Raw genomic sequence first — 15,985 nt, 5'->3', positions numbered from 1 at the left:
CAGATCACAATGAAATTAGATATTTAATGAATAAACCTATTACCAATGGTAGAGTTACAAGATGGCTTTTACTTTTGCAAAAATTCAACATCACTGTGCTCGATAGACCTAGAAAACAAAACATAGTTGCTGATTTCTTGTCCAGGATTTAGAATATCAAAGAAGATTCTTCGGTTGAAGATAAGTTTCCTAATGAATATCTTTTTGTAGTAACTATTCAAACTCCTTAGTTTTCAGATATTTCTAACTATTTAGTCACAGGAAAGTTACCTTCACATTTTTTTCCTAGAGAGAAAAGGAAAATTATTCAGGAAAGTGAAAGATATTCATGGATCACTAACGAATTGTATAAAACAGGCCCAGATCTTATGATCAGAAGGTGTGTCAGGGAAGATGAAATGCCCGAGATTCTTAAGGCATGTCATGATGAGCCGTGTGGTGGACACTTTATTGACAAGAGGACAACCTATAAAATCCTTTCTTTAGGATATTATTGGCTATCCATCTTCAAATATGCTAAAGAATATCTCAGGAGATGTGACAGTTGCCAAATGGTAAGGAAACCTGCTCTCTCAAATGAAATGCCACTACAAGTTCAAGTACTCATTTAACCTTTTGAAAATGAGCTTAGACTTTGTTGGGCCAATTAATCCTCCATCTAAGCAGAAGAAGTATACATTGGTATGCACTGATTATGTCACTAAATGGGTAGAAGCCAAATCATTACCTTTTGCTAATGAAAAATTTGTAGTTAATTTCTTTTTTGAGGACATCTTCACTCGTTTTCATGTTCCAGGAGAAATTGTGACAGATCAGGGATCTCAATTTACATCTAAGATGGTGGAAGGGCTTGTGGAAGAATACAAGATCAAACATAGGGAATCTACTCCCTGTCATCCACAAGCAAATGGTTAAGTGGGATCTACTAAAAAAGTGATTGAAGGAATCCTCACCAAGATTGTGCATCTCCATAGAAGAGATTGGGCGGAAAGGCTTTTCCTGAAGCCTTATGGGCCTATAGAACTACATGGAGGAACACAATGGGACATACACCCTATGAACTTGTTTATGGGAAACAAGTCCTATTCCCTATAGAGTTCCAAATCAGAACTTTCAAGATGGCAGTCCAACTGGGACTAGATTTATCAGAGGCACAAAAGCATAGGCTGGAGAAATTAATTGAACTTGATGAAATCAGGCAAGAGGCAATTCAAAAGCTAGTATAGTCCAACAACATAGGGCTAAATGGCATGACAAATATATCAAGGACAAGAGGTTTCAAGTGGGAGATTGGGCACTATTGTTTGATTCAAAGTTTAAATATTTTCAAGGGAAGTTTCAAACTCATTGGCTTGGGCCATATGAGATTGAAAAAGTCTTTAGTAATGGAGCAGTGAGGATAAGAACAATAGATGAAAGTAAAAATCCTCTTCTTGTGAATGGTCATAGATTAAATATATATCAGAAACCAATTTCAAAAGAGGAGTTCATTAAGATTTTCCAAGACAATTATAAAATGAATCTAGTGAAGAAGAATTATTCTTCTCCACTAACTCAGTCTTTATTTTTTTCCTAAATATATATAGAATTGTATAAGGTTGAAAACCAATCATTGATTGGCATACTTATACAGAAAATACAGGGTGAAAATCAGAGGTTTCTGACACCCTATATTTTCCATTTTCTTTCTGTAATAAGTAGTGACAAAAAGCTACAGTCACTCTACAGTTTAGATTCTGCAAATTCATCATCTCATCTCACCTCACTCCGTTTTATTTTTGCAATTTCACTTCATCTCATTGTCATATTTCATCAATAAATTTTTTAGTTTTTCCTTTTACAGCTTTCATTCCATTTTCATTTCATTTATCATCTTGTCTTACATCTCATTTCATTTCACTCACATAGCCACTTCCATTTCATTCATGATCCATAAGCCATATTTCACTTTCTTTTTCATGTTCTGCAGCTGATTTTGTTCTACAACTAATATGATTTTGCAGGTACAATTTGTTTATTAGTTCAGGCACAAGTGTACAACTCATAATAAAATCATGTATACAAGGAATTGAAAGAAAAATCAATTTTTGAAGACCAACCATGCTCAAGGTACCTATGGATCAACATCAAAAAAAAAAATAGCAAGAGAAAGGTAAAGGTTCCAAAGGTAAATGCAAAGATTTATTTCAAACAGCAATTTGAAAGCATAAGTTTATATAATATGTATAATCACATGTCTCCTTAATCAACCATCATTTGATTTGACCACCACTATTTCTCCACCATATCTTCCATCTTCAATAACAAACAATCTCAATTATTCTTTCATAACAAATCTCCGCTTCAAACTCCATAATATGTACTCAAACGGTCCTCCACAAGTCCACCTGTTAATGGTTAAGGTGATGATGTGACCTACCTATCTACGACTCTCTAAACCCTTACTATCTATTTATTACATGCAAACCCTTAAGTTTATCTCTCCTATAACATGCAGTCATTTCATATATGCAGTCTTTCCATTTTCTATATACACAGCAATTCCATTTTTCATATACACACAAACTTTCCATTTTCATATATACGCAGTCATTCCATTTCCATACACCTAGTCATTCCATTTCATAAATAGCACTTGTTTTATAGAAAGTAAGTAATTTTTAAGGTTAACCTAAAACAGGGGATATGGGGCTTATTGTCAGGATAGAGCCTGTAGGGGTAAAGTATATGGAAGGGTATCCACAACTTAAAGGGATGCTACAGAAGGCTGGATGGTTATATTTTATTGAGAAATTTGATGGATACCACAAGGAAATTACCAAGTATTTTGCGAGGTCATTTGATGGCACAAAAGTGGAGATAGGAGATATTAAATTTGTTGTCACAAAATCCTTCATAGTAGAAGCAACAGAGCTGCCGAGACAAGGAGAAAGATGGTTTAAAAACAAGGAATTTCATGGTGAAGCTTGGGAAGTGATCCTTAGAAACCCAGGTATGGATGTTACAGTATTTAGGAAGGGAATTCCTATTTCAGAACTCAAGAACAAATGGGGTAATATGCTGTTGATATTGCAAAAATTAATTACATGTGAAGGAATATTTGGGTTTATGTATGTTTACCATATAAGTTTATTAATGAATTTCTTAGAAAATGGAACCATAAACCTTCCCTTATTCCTTCTAAACAGTCTAAGAGGGATGGCTACAAATGTCCAAAAGAAAATCGAATCCATAGAAACAACTATGTATCATCATGGATTAGTGAAAATACTAATTGAATTCCATTTGAAAAGTATAGGGGATACCTGGGAAGATTTCTTGACAAGAAATTTTTTCCAGGATGCTCCAAAGTCACCTGAGGAGAGTCATGTTAAGAAAAGTAGGAGGAGAAAGAGTAGCATTAACATTCAAAACAAATCTGGAACCTCCTCACAAGAAAATGATGCAAAGACAGCTTCTAAACCATAGGTTAGAAAACAAACTAAATGGAAAGAAAAAATGAAAGAGAGAGCTGAAGAAATCAATGAAGACATTTCTAAACCTTCATCACCATAAGAAGATGAACAATTACTCTCTAAAAGATTGATCAAGATTAAGGAGCAAATCAAGAAAAAGAAGGAGATGGGGAAAAGGAAGAAGGACACAAGAGAAGAAACCATAAGCTTCCAAAACTTGAGAAGGATCTCTAGACTCCGGGGTAAGGTGAGGAAGGTAACATCAAAAGGAGCCCAATTCATAAACTTAGAAGAAGAAACCCCAGTTCAATCTCCTGATAGTATTCCACCTGAACACAGTCCACAAAACTCTCCTCCATAGAATTTTGAAGGCAGTCCAAGCAGAGCTTCTCCTGGCATAGATCCAGTACAACAGCAAATTTATGATTACATAGAATCTCTGGAAAAGAAAAGTGCCTCAATGGATCCAGGATCCTCATCCAATCTAGAACAACCTGTCAATCCACAAGAACCTCTAACTGACTCCCTCAAATAGGAAATCTATGAGTTGGAGATATTGAATAGGCATATTAAGAAAGAAAATGAAACCCTGAAGGAACAAAGCAAACTGGATAAAGCCATTCATGACAATACAATACTACACCTAGGGCTATGGTACAAGAAGAATAGGAAGTTGAAGAGGAAAAATAGGAATTTGAGCAGAACACTTATCAACCTCAAATACAGACTTCTTATGAAGAAGCCCAGGATGGCAGTCAGTGCAAGGAGAAGTAAGAAAAGGAAGTTGGATGTGCTGGCAAAAGTGTTAGAATAGATGCAATAGGAGAAATAAGTTCACATTTTTGAAAATTTCATGGGGACATGCAATGATTTTATAGTGGCGGTATGTTGAGCCTCAAAATTACTCTTTCCCTAGCGACTTCTCTCATTCCTTTTCTTTGTTTTTCCATAAGAAAGATTAATTCTCATCACTAATGACTGGTATATACTATCTTGAGGAGGACATTTAGTGATTTACATATTATGCTTTTTATGTTTTGTTGTTTGAATAAATTTCTGTATATTAGCGACAGAACGCAACCTATTCTGTAGCTAACCAGCTATTCCATAGCTACTTCCATGCTCTAACAGGTTCCAAGTGTTAGAAGGAGAAAATAGCCACATGGGTAGCTTTGAAATCATCATGACATGGACCCTGTCCTATTCATTTAGCCTAGGTCGACAAATAAGATGGCATAACACTACGGTCAAAGGATAAGTCAAACACAAAGAGATCGAGGGTAACAAGACTCTGTTTCGTGGTTAATAAATGCATTTCACAGTGATGGGAAGCATTATCCGGAGCAACTACTTGTACCTACGGACTCTAATAGCCAACTGTACAAACGAATCCAACAGCCACCATGTCTTGGATTTATTTCTCCAGCAGCTGAGGAAGAAATTCCACATATCTGTCTTCTACGTGTTTGGCTGTAGCATGCTTTCCTCCATAAACAATTATATGACTTTTCTTATAAATACCTGTGTAAAGTGTTATCACTCAAGCTGTTCCCAAAAGTTGTAAGAAAGGGAATACGACCGAGGTAACCACAAACCAATCTTTTAGATACAGATTCTAGCCAATCTGCATCCAGAGAGGGCTCTCTCTTTATGATTTAGCTTTGTTTTTAAAGGTGTTAGGCTAGTTATGAAGTAAAAGGGTTTTGTTTTGAGTTTGGGTGGTGGGATTTAATAGAACAGTGAGGCAAAACTGAAGAGTTCAATCCATTGGGAATGATGGAGTCAAAAGAAGGATGGCTTTCTGGATTTGGTTTCCAACAGAGGATGGCATCACAGAGCAAGGTAGTCAAACATGGAACAATTTAAAGGCTGGAATCAGATGGAATGGACTCAAATGGGTGAAGGGAAGTTAAGAATCCTTCATCATATTGAAAAGAGGGAAAGTGAATGATTACTGATAAGGAGCAATTAAGAATTCCTTAGCAAATACTCAACATGAGAGAATCAGGAAATAGGAGCAATTAAGAATTCACTGTTTATACTAATTCTAAAGAAAACACAGAGAATAATAAAGATTGAAAACAGAGTGCAGTTAAGAAAATTTTGAATTAATCTTTCTCTTTATCATTCAGATCATGAAACATAGATGACATAATAGACAAGAAAACTGTAAAACACAAGATATAAGGGTACTTATTGATCCATAGGTTGATTCAAGAATTCTGTGACAAGTCTTCTGCATCAATTCTTCATCCAGTAAGCCAGACAACAGTTTGATCCCAACAGCTTTTTATTCTAGAATTTCAGTATTACAACAAAGTCTAGGAAATCTACACATACCCAACCTCTTCAAAACTCTGATGAAGGGGGTATTTATACAACAAAAATATGTACAACAGAATATCTCATCAAAGCTGTGAGATAATATCTAGATTTTAACCTAAAGTAATTTACAAGCAAAGTAGAAACAACTAACTTATGTTGTGCTGGAGGCAGGCTTTTAGGGTTCAGCTTGCAGCTGTCCTATAGTAGCTCTGTGCATCTACCTGTCTTAACTATTCTTTAATTTCTAATATTCTTCTCTTAGTCGGCTCCGATATTCATTAATTTTGACTTGACTTGTCTTTAATTCTGCACTGATACTCTTTAATGTTGATCTGATACTCTTTGACTTGTTGCATACCTTGTTTTCTTTGTTCATATATGTCCGGTGTTTAGCCCAAAATATCTCTATATATGTCGGTTTCTCTCTTCTGCAAGATTTGGAAATCCCTTAGTTTGATTTCACCTCTTTTAAAGAGAAAGACTGCACTGTGTAGGTTGAGTTGCAGGCTGCAGAGCTAGCCGATATAGCTTTTCTGGCTGGAGGCGGTCAAAAACAACTGAAAATGCGATCTTGGTCCCTTTTATGCCTGGAGCGCGCAGGGGCACTGAATGAAAAAAACATAAAAAAATGACCTTTTCACCCCTTTAATTGACAAAAATTATTTTTTGCGGGAAATTTTAATCCAAGGGATGGATGATGTCAGCATGGGGTACGGGACAACTGACGTGGTTGGTGACATGGCAGTACAGAGGGTGACATGGCAGTACAGAGGGTGACATGGCAAGTGAAGTCAGCAAAGGACAGCTGACGTCAGTGTGGGGAGGGCGGTAAATGGTTTTGCCCGCACTACTCTTGGGCTTGGGTGGTTTTGGGCGGAGGGGCAACGAACACGCCGGGAGGGCAACACGTGGATTTGGTACGGCACCAAAACCACCAGTTCCTCGGGAGGTAACATTCGGCGGAAAGATGGGTTGCGAAATGGTTATCAGCCATCCGATATGTGACAGTTGATTGGATGGCAGGTGCGTAGCGGAGATGGCAAGAGGTTAATGCTGTGGGGCCGATTCATTAAACAATGTTTTTAATGGTTTCAGGGGCAATTTCAATGGTTCAGGGCTTGGTTATAATTAACCCGGGTGGTTAATTATCCTATGGTTTTGAGTGCGGTGGGTTATTAATCGGTTCCAAATAAACCATTAATCCCCAACAAACAGATATATGGTTATATTTCAACCAGGGGCGGGATATTTAAATTTTCGGGATTTTTATTGTATTTACACTAATACGGGGAAGGGTATATTTACACGGGAATTTATATAATAAAATTTAATTCTTAATATGAAAAATGAATGAAAGCGCTAAGTTTAATATTAGGAAAACTTAGGCTTAAAGGGGAAAAGAGGGATTTTTTGGTGAGAGAATGTATTTTTCCTAAGTAAAATGGAAATTCACTTAGGAAAACGATGAAATGGAACAAATGGCGTAGTGGTATTAAGAAAATCTTAATATCATTGGGGAAGTTAGTGAATGATTGGGGAGAAGTGTGAATGGGAGTTAGTCATGCCTCACTTGAGCTACTCCAAGAAATATCTACCCGGTACTTGTGATAATAGTAAAAAGTTGACACATTCAGAGACAAAAATCTATCACAAGTATCATTCTGCAACTTCATCTACCTACCCAGCCTACTCTGCCTAGCATTTTTTCTTCTTTACTTGGGTGCACTTAGACTGGCAAACCCTCATAAATCTTCTTTTTCTTTTCATGGGAATACTACCTAAGTCTGCACTTATTTCTTCCTAGGGCTTAGATTAAACAGTTGAGCTCCTTTGCTTCTCTACCTATCTACTTATCTGCCAAGATTAAACAGTTTGGACAAATTTTTATTCTCTATCTCTAAAACAGGAAATTTAAACATGAACTGACCAAGATTAAGCTGTTTGGCCATTCATCCATTGTGGAAAAAAGTTTCAACAAGCTGTACATGATGCTTTATTTACAAAAAATGAAATAGTAGTGGCATTTGGACTTGCACACTTTCCTGGTTTTTTTATTTGGGGTTCATTTCTTTTCATTTTTTCTTTTGACCATTTATTTTTTTCACCCTTTGATTTTTCTTTTAGGGTATACCCTCTTTACATTTTTTACATTTTTTGATCTTTTTGATAATATAGAAACCTTTACAGCAAGGAAAGGTATGAACATATTACAGAGCTCAACCAGTCAATCATGAAATATGACACCTATAACTATAGGAGTATAACACTAGCTCCACTTGGGGATGGCTTTCCCTCATGGAAAGTCAAGAATAGTAGGTTAGATGGCCTTTTGAATACCTTTTACTGTGCTCTGAAATTTTCCTTTGCTAAATCTAGAAATTGTACAAAAAAGGATGTTGTAAAATATATACACTACTCTTGAGCTGATTGGATAGCTTTTACTTGGATTATTTTATCTTATGTTCCTGTTCCCAAGTCTTCTTCTGCAATCTCTGAAAAACTGAAATGAGGCAAAACAAAATGGTAAAGTTCCTTCATTGATTTCAAAGTTTTCTACACTTCCCTCCTCATTCTTATGGTTGCAATGAAAAAAATTGATTACTTCTTTCAAGCTGTTGATCCTGAATTTCCTTATGTACATGTTAGAGTCAGGATATATCAAAAAAATGGATCAAAGTAGTGTTTCAGCATTTGACCATTCACTGGTCCATCTTCTGTTTCTGTACCATCCAAGCTCTTCAGAAAGTAAGTATTGTTCCCTTGCAATGCATGGATGATAAATGGCCCTTTCCACAGGAAGTCAAACTTCCCTTGTTTTCCTTTGTCTTCTCTTCTAGAATCCCACCTTAGAACTTTGTCTCCAATGAAGAAGTCTTTTGCTTTGGTCCTTTTATCAAATATTTTCTTGAGTTTTTCTTGTAACACTTGGGATCTTTGGTGCACTTACTCTCTGTTCTACTGCAAATGGATGGTTTAATTTATTCTTATTTGAATGCCATTGGGTTCCACCTGAGCTTCTTGCAGCAATTTCATCACAGGAATTCCTAAAGATGAAGGAAAGATAGCCTCCATGCCATAAACTAACTTATGAGGGCTAGTTCCAGTAGATCTCTTTGTACTAATTCTGTCTGCCCATAGTGCATTTGTGAGTTTCTTGTGCCACTTTTTCTTGTTCTCTTCCAGCAGTTTCTTAATGATATTGATCGAGATTTTATTGGAAGACTCAGCTAGACCATTACCTTGAGGGTAATAGGCTGTGGAATGGCCTAAAGTGATATGGTATTTTCTACAAAAATTTATTAATTTCTTGGATTTGAAGGCAGCAACATTGTCGGTTATGAACTTTTCAGGACAGCCAAATCTAGACAAGATGTTGGTCTCTAAGAATCCTATCATCACTGTGTCATTGGCTTGTCTAGAAGGAATGACTTCTATCCAGTTGGTGAAATAGTCTATGGCAGTAAGAATCCATTTATGTTGGCCAGAAGAAGAAGGATGGATTTCTCCAATGAAGTCCAAACCCCATTGTTGAAAAGGCTTTTCAATGGCAATTGGTCTCAAGGGTAAGGGCAACAGTTTCCTTTTGCCTTCAAAAATTTGGCATTTGTGTCAAGCAGTAACAAACTTCTTTACATCAGCGAACAAGGTTGGCCAGTAAAATCCAACCCTTAGGATTTGTTTGCAGTTGATTTCCAGTAGAGGTGTCCACTGCAGTCCCCTGCATGAAATTCTTTGAGGATTTTGTCAGCTTCTTCTTTTATTAGACAATTCAATAGAATACATTCATGATTTTTCCAAAAAAGAGCACCATCTAAAATACATAATTTTGAAGCTTTCATCTTTAAAAATGTTTTCTTTGTTCTGGATAACCCTGTAGGAGCCTACATATTTAATAATACATGAATTATATCAGCATACCAAGGTGATTCTAAGAAGGCCTGGCTGATTTGTAGAGTCACCATCTCCTATTCGTTATCCAGTTCATTGATGTCTAGGGCTTGAAAGTTTGTTTCAGTCATGAGTTTAGCCAATCCCTGTCCTTTTATGAGCTTTGTACGTTTTATTTCAATGTTATATTCCAATATTTTAGCTATCCATTTACCTCATTTGCCTTCAATTCCATCTTGAGTCAAGATGTCTTTTACAACAACATTTGGCACATAAGCTATTACATGGGAATATAGTATGTAGACTCTGAAGTCTTGAATGGCTTTCACAAGTGCAAAGGCCTGTTTTTCCATGATTTTGTAATTCAGAGGTGCATCTCTAAGTGCTTTACTGAAAAAGGCTATGGGTTTTTCACATCCTTGATCATCCTTTTGCAGTAAAACAGATGCTATGGTGTGTTTTGATGGAAATGAGAAAATTATGAAGTCTCTGTCAAATTTTGGACTTGTGAGGGCTGGTGTTCTGGTCAAAGCCAATTTAATTTCTTCGAATGCTTGTTTGGCTTTTACTGTCCATTTAACCTTTGAATCCTTTCTCAAGATGTTGTTTAGAAATCTAATTAATTTAGCCAAATTAGGTATAAATCTTCTCAAAAAGTTAATATTCCCTAGGAAAGATTAAAGTTCTTTGACATTTCTAGAGTGGGGGATTTGCAGAATAGCTTCTATTCTAGAAGGATCAATTCTGATGCCATCTTTGGGGATGATATGGCCTAAGAGTTTCCCTTCTTCTAGACCAAACAGAGATTTTTTAGGATTCAATGAAATCCCATATTTTCTGCATGTTAGAAACACTTGTCTCAAATGATTTAAATGTTGCTGGTCTGTTTTGGAAAACACAGTGAGGTCATCTAGATATACAACTAGAAAATCATGAATTTCTTTTGCAAAAGCTATGTCCATTGCTCCCTGAAAGGTTGCCCCTGCGTTCTTGAGTCCGAAAGGCATTTTAACATATTTGAATGTACCCCATGGTGTTGTAAATGCAGTCTTGTCTTGGTCATCATGATGAACTAGAATCTAATTGAAACCTAAAAACCCATCCAAAAGCGAAATCCTAGAAGCACCTACTACTCTTTGTAAGATATGATCCATCTTGGGTAAAGGGTAGTTGTCCTTCAAAGAAACCTTGTTTACATTTCTTAAGCCAACACATAATCTGATTTCTCCTGTCTTCTTCCTGGTAGGCACTAAATTAGACACCCATTCTGAAAATCTGATTGGGGCAATTATCCCTGCATCATGCATTCGTCTGATTTCTTTTTCTATTAAAGGAAGCAGTACAGGGTTGATTCTTCTGAGCTTCTGTTTGAATGGTTTTTGATTTTCCTTGAGGGGTATTGTATGCTGAATTACAGAGGTGTCATATGATTTCAGGTCTTCATAGCTCCAGGCAAACACATCCTGGAATTCTTTGATCAGTTCAACATACTTCAGCTTTTGATCAGGGGGCAAAGATTTGGACAATTTTACCATTTTTGGGTTGTGTTCAGTTCCTATGTTGTAGTCTTCAATGTCTGCTTTTGGAGGTTCCATTTGGGGTTTCTTTGGAATGTCGTTGAAATCAAAGAGATCTTCCAAAGGAGTCAATCCTTTGGGTAAATAATTGTCTTTCAAATTTATGACTTCAGTTTCTTCTTAAATGGTCTCATCAACGTCTGTTTCTCTAAGATCTTGTATTTCCTCTTTGGTGGATTTTGTTGGATAAAGTAATCGAGTTATGTTTTCTGCTGAAATGTCTAATTCTATCTGATTTAGATCAAGGCCACTGACCATATCTACATCTGCGTTAGTGCTGAAAAATTCCTCTTCAAGGGTTAAAAAATTGTTGATCTGTTTATCACTGTCAAACACTTGTCAGTTCTTCACATTATCAGGTATGGCTAGCCAGTGTCTAATTTCTGCTGTGAAATGGTGATTTGGTTCAAATGGCAATTTATAGGTGCTAGCAAACATTGCTACATTGTGGGCTTGAAAGTTATGTTTTCCGGGGATTTTGGAAAGTAAGATTCTAGAAATGTGTTGAGGATCTCTATGGATGTTCCTCTGTACTCTCTCAATCTGGGATCATTTGTTAAGAACTTCCCTTTTATCTGTTGGATGATTAAATCAGAATCTCCTAGGACTGACACTCTAGTTGCTCCCAATTTCTTGACCAGTTTAAGACCTAGCAATAGAGCTTTATATTCAGCCATATTATTAGTGCATCTAAAGTTCAACCTGTAGGCATGACCTTCAGCATGATTGTTCTCAAGATTATGCACCCAGACTCCTACCCCTGCTCCTAATTTGTTCACAAACCCGTCAAATTCTAAGTACCAAAGGATTTTATGCTCATGATTAGTATCTGGAGTTTCAGGGATTTGTTTAGTAGGGAGATCTAGTTTTTCAATTTCACCTGGTTTATCTAACGTTTCATGATTTTCAACAATTTCTTAGATTTGGACACTTGAATTTTCATGTGCTGTTTCTTCTATTTCATCTGCCAGAACTTTTATTTCATGTGGGGGATCAATTTCAGCATTGTAAAGGATAAAAGAATCCATATCTGAATGTATTGAGTAGATAGGGAAATTTTGAGGTTTCTCTTGACTACTTACTACATACTTCATTAAGGTTTCTCTGTATAGTCTCTTTGGTTGACCAAACATTGAAATAGTAGCATAAGACATGTCTAACTGTAGAGATCCTTGAAGCTTTGCACCCCAAGATCTAGACAATAACATACCATACTTTGGAGGAATATCAGCTACTACTATGTCCATCAAAATGGTTTTGGTAGGATATTGGACTAGTGACACACATAAATCTTTGATTAAACCCAAACATTTGACCTGACTTGAATCAAAAGAGAAAAGATCTTTATATGGCCTGGTTATGTCAAGGTCAAGTTTCTCCATTACAGATTTAGGAATTAAGTTATGGGAAGCACCAGAATCGAACATGGCATTATGGAGTATCTTATCATGTATTTTTAAAGCCACATAAAAAGGAAGAATTTGTCCCTCTGCTGTTTTTCCATTTACTTCAGGGCCGAATATTAGTTCCGACTAGTCATCAAAAATGTTTATTGAATCTTCGTTCATAAAAATTTTGAGTGATCTGCTAATTTGTCTTCTGTAGACATTATGTTTAGCTAATTCTGATAATGGAACAACTATCTTTAGTTTGCCTACTTTTGTCTCAAGATTGAAAGGTTTTTTGGTCTGACTTCTTGTATTTCGGACAACTGAATTTTCTACGTTTTTCTCTTCCTTAGGAGTGGGATCATGGGCTAAAGTTGTTTCCAAATCATGTCCTAGAGGTTGTTCTTCTTTTTCTTTAGCAGGAATAGTAGTGGAAGATTTTCTATTAGGCAGTTGATTGTCTGATATATCTTCAACAATTGGGTTGTTAGGGTTAGGATCTGTTCTAGCAAGAATATGTACAGGGGGGTTACTGATCTTACCTTTGTTAGGCTGCTTGGTATCTTTCTGTTTGCTGATTTTAGGGACATCTATTCTTTTTCTCCTCAAGTTTTATTGTTTGTGGACTTCATAAATGGCTATATCATATCCCTCCCTAAAGTCAAATGATTCACCTGACTGAGTTTGGAATTGTTTCACAATGTGAGCTTCTTGATCTTCATGGGTCAATAAAACTTGTTGTTCATTGTTGAGTCCCATCAAATTGATTTGAGTGTCTTCTGTTGGCTCATCAGAAGTTGAGGCTTCAACATAATTGTCTTGAAATGGGGGCCTAATATTTTGGTCAGGCCCTGTCTTTCCAGTGATAGGATTTTGATTTTTCCTGAAGTTTTGATTTCTCCCAGTGTTATTTGGTTGACCATCCCATGGGGATTTTCTCTCGATTGTTTCCACTCTATCTCCAAGCCTATTCATTCCTTTAATAATTGCATCTAATTTATGTTCAGAGGCATAAGGTTCTTCTTTGAAAGGTGTTCTTTTTTCATCTCTGGCTCTAGATCGTTTAGATATTAGGTTGGCTCTAGGAGCTATTTCCCTAAGTTGGTAGGCCATATCAGAGTCAAATGCATCAGGGAATTTGATCAAGGCCAAATCTGGAGGAGGTCTGAGATTTTGAGGAATAGCATTGTAGATATTATTAAATCTGGTACAGTAATCTTGGACAATTTCTTGCATTCCTCTTCTTAGGTTCTCATATTCTGATAAAATGTGGAGAGGATATTTTTTCTTTTCCCATCTGTTCAAGAAAGTCTGATAAAGAACTTGTGGGTCATTGATACTGTTTGCAGGGAGGGCTCTAAACCAGGTTCTAACATCTCATGTTAAACTTTGAACAAATACTTTCATTCTTACATCATCATCATCAGTCTCATAGTTTTCAAAATAGTCGGTCATTTTCTTGCTATGTTGTTGAGCCGTGTAAGTGCCAGTACCGTCAAAATAGGTGATTTTACTTTGATAGTCTTGAGGCATAGCCCCTGGATTTGCAGGTAAGTTTAGGGGATTATATCGGTTTGCCATGATTGCAAAGATAGGTGTGACAACTGGAAGAGTAGGGACAACAGTAGGAACGTGTGTTGAAGATGGAGGAGTGGAAAGGGTAGTTTGGAGTGCTAATGGTGAACTTGGAGAAACTGCAGTAATGACAGAAAGGTCTGGTGTTTTTCAAAGGTAAGCTCAGATTGGATGGAGTTCTGCAAATGTTTGTCAAGGTGTGAATTAGCAGAATTTTCTTGGCTGTCTTGTCTTCTAACAATCCTAGAAATCAGATTAGGATTTTCAAACATAGGTGGAGGATTTGGATTAGGATTTGATCTAGTGTAATGAATCTTTTTTGAGGCCAGGTTTCTAGGTATGTTTTTGGTTTTTTCTTGGAATAATTTTTTACAATACAACTTTAACACTCTTCTAGGAAATTTTTTAGACATGGGAATTTTGAACTTTCCTAAAGATTTATTAAAAGTAGGAACTGATCAAGTATTTGGAACCAACTGTTCAAACCATAAACTAGACCGGAGATTGACTGAAGCAGCATTTATTTACTTTTTCAATTGCAAAGCGAAAGAAGTTTCAAAGGCTACCTAGCTAACTTCAGGCTCCATCTATAGTTTATACAATAAACAATAGTAACAAACATTTACTCAGTTCCCCAGTGGAGTCGCCAATGAATGTTATCACTCAGGTTGTTCCCAAAATTTGTAAGAAAGGGAATACGGCCGAGGTAACCACAAACCAATCTTTTGGATATAGATTCTAGCCAATCTGCATCCAGAGAGGGCTCTGTTTTTATGATTTAGCTTTGTTTTTAAATGTGTTAGGCTAGTTATGAAGTACAAGGGTTTTGTTTTGAGTTTGGGTGGTGGGATTCAATAGAATAGTGAGGAAAAACTGAAGAGTTTAGTCCATTGGGCATGATCGAGTCAAAAGAAGGATGGCTTTCTGGATTTGGTTTCCAATAGAGGATGGCATCACAGAGCAAGGTAGTCAAACATGGAACAATTTAAAAGGCTGGAATCAGATGGAATGGAATCAAATGGGTGAAGGGAAGTTAATAATCTTTCATCATATTGAAAAGAGGGAAAGTGAATGATTACTGATAAGGAGCAGTTAAGAATTCCTTAGCAAATACTCAACATGAGAGAATCAGGAAATAGGAGCAATTAAGAATTCACTATTTATACTAATTCTGAAGAAAACACAAAGAATAATAAAGACTGAAAACAGAGTGTAGTTAAGCAAATTTTGAATTAATCTTTCTCTTTATCATTCAGATCATGAAACATAGATGACATAATAGACAAGAAAACTGTAAAACACAAGATATAAGGGTACTTATTGATCCATAGGTTGATTCAAGAATTCTGTGATAAGTCTTCTGCATCAATTCTTCATCTAGTAAGCCAGACAATAGTTTGATCTCAATAGCTTTTTATTCCAGAAGTTCAGTATTACAACAAAGTCTAGGAAATCTACACATACCCAACCTCTTCAAAACTCTAATGAAGGGGGTATTTATATAACAGAAATATGTACAACAGAATATCTCATCATAGCTGTGAGATAATATCTAGATTTTAACCTAAAGTAATTTACAAGCAAAGTAGAAACAACTAACTTATGATGTGCTGGAGGCAGGCTTTTAGGGTTCAGCTTGCAGCTGTCCTGTAGTAGCTCGATGCATCTACCTGTCTTAACTGTTCTTTAATTTCTGATCTACTTCTCTTAGTCGGCTCCGATATTCATTAATTCTGACTTGATTTGTCTTTAATTCTGCACTGATACTCTTTAATGT

This window comes from Pinus tabuliformis, chromosome 8, assembly GCF_031772625.1.
Source record: "Pinus tabuliformis cultivar Carrire ecotype Pingquan chromosome 8, CPIR1, whole genome shotgun sequence".
NCBI lineage: Eukaryota > Viridiplantae > Streptophyta > Pinopsida > Pinales > Pinaceae > Pinus > Pinus tabuliformis.
The sequence above is the reverse complement of the archived record's forward strand: the minus strand, read 5'-3'. Positions refer to the sequence as shown.